This window comes from Sciurus vulgaris (assembly GCF_902686455.1).
Source record: "Sciurus vulgaris genome assembly, contig: HiC_scaffold_516_arrow_ctg1, whole genome shotgun sequence".
Lineage (NCBI taxonomy): Eukaryota > Metazoa > Chordata > Mammalia > Rodentia > Sciuridae > Sciurus > Sciurus vulgaris.
The window spans coordinates 104358-106695 of record NW_027632514.1 but is presented as its reverse complement, the minus strand read 5'-3'; positions in this window follow the sequence as shown (position 1 = coordinate 106695).

Sequence of the window (2338 nt, the reverse complement as noted above, 5' to 3'; positions counted from 1 at the left end):
ACAAAACATAATGAGAAGCTACTTTAAAAATATATACTCCAAAAAATAGGAAATATAGAAGATATTGACAAACTTCTAGAGACATATGATCCTCCAAAACTAAACCTGCAGGACATACATAATTTAAACAGGTCAATTTCAAGCAATGAAATAGAAGTCATCCAAACTCTATGAACCAGGAAAAGCCCAGTACCAGATTTATTTTCAGTCCAGTTCTACAAGACCTTCAAACAAGAACTCATGCCAATGCTCCTTAAAGTATTCCAGGAAATATGAAAGGATGAAACCCTTCCAAACTTATTCTATGAAGCAGTATCACTCTGATACCAAAACAAGACAACGACTCATCAAGCAAAGAAAATTTTAGTCTGATATGTCTGATGAATATAGATGCAAAAATCCTTAATAAAATTTTAGCAAATCACATACAGAAACATATGAAGAAGATAGTGCACCATGATCAAGTGGGGTTTATTTCAGGGATGCAAGGATGGTTCAACATCTGGAAATCAATAAATGTAATTCATCACTTCAATAGACTTAAGGTAAAGAGTCATATATTTATTTCAATAGATGCACAGTAAGTTTTTTACAAAACACAGCACCCCCTCATACTCAAAGCAATAAGAAACATAGGGACAGTAGGAACATACTTCAACAATGTAAAGATTACTTATGCTAAGCCCACAGCCAACATCATTCTTGATGGAGAAAAACTGAAACATTCCCTTTAAAAGCTGGAACAGGACAGGGATGCCCTCTTTCACTACTTCTGTTCAACATCATCTTTGAAATACTAGCTGGAACAATTAGACAGACCAAAGAAATTAAATGGATTCGAATAGGAAAATAAGAACTAAAAGTTTCACTAATTGTCAATGATAAGATTCTATATTTAGAGGATCAAAAAAACTCCACCAGAAAAGTTCTAGACCTAATAAATGAATTCACCAAAATAGCAGAATAGAAAATCAACATGTATAAATCTAAAGCATTTTAATTCATAAACAATGTAATATCTAGAAGGGAAATAACTGTTCACAATAGTATAGTAAATAAAATACTTAGGAATCAATCCAATCAAAGAGTTAGAAGACCTCTACAATGAAATTGAAATTAAACAAAGAAATGGCAGAAGATCTTAAAAGATGAAAAGATCTCCTATGTTCCTGGATAGTACAAATTAATATTATCAAGTGGCCATACATTTTTAACATAATTTAAAGTGTTATACATATTTAACATAATTCCAATTATGTTATACATATTTAACATGATTCCAATTAAAATCTTAATGATGTTTACCACAGAAATAGAGAAAGTAATCATGAAATTCATGTGGAAGAACAAAAGACCCAGAATACAAAAAACAATCATTTACAGGAAGAGTGATGCATGAGATATCACAATACCAGACCTTAACCTGTAATATAGAGGAAGAGTAACAAAAACAGCATGGTATTGGCACCAAAATAGGAAGTCCAAAGGTAAAGAGGATAGAAGACACAGAGACATAACCACATACGTACAGTTATCTCATACTAGACAAAGTTGCCAAAAACTTACAATGGAGAAAAGATAGTCTATTAAACAAATGGTGCTGGCAAAACTGGAAATCCATATGCAGTAAAATGAAATTAAAACCTTATCTCTCACCCTGTGCAAAACTCAACTCAAAATGGACCAAGGATCTAGGAACTAGTCCTGATACCCTTCACCAAATAGAAGAAAATTTGGCCCAAATCTCCATCACGGTGACTTAAGACCAAATTTCCTCAACAAGACACACATAGTGCAAGAAATAAAAGCAAGAATCAATAAATGGGATAGATTCAAACTAAAAAGCTTTTTTCTCAGCAAAGGAAACAATCAATAATGTTAAAAGAAAGGCTATAGAGTGGGAGGAAATCTTTTCCATACATACTTCAGACAGAGCACTAATCTCCACAGTATATAAAGAACTTAAAAAAACTTTACACCAAAAATACAAATAAATAAATCATTACATGGGCTAAGGAACTGGGCAGAGATTTCACAGAAGAAGATATACAGGTGATCAACAAATATATGAAAAAGTGCTCATCATTCCTAGTAATTAGAGAAACAAATTAAAATGAACCTGAGTTTATCGAACTCCAATTAGAATGACTAATATTAACAACACAAGCAATAATAATTGTTGGCATGGATGTGGCAAAAAAGGCACAATCATACATTGCTGGTAGAGTTACAAATTGGTGCAGCCACACTGACAAGCAATATGGACATTCCTCAGAAAACTTGGAGTGGTCCTTCCACTTGACCCAGCTATTCCACTCCTCAGTTTATACCCAAAATA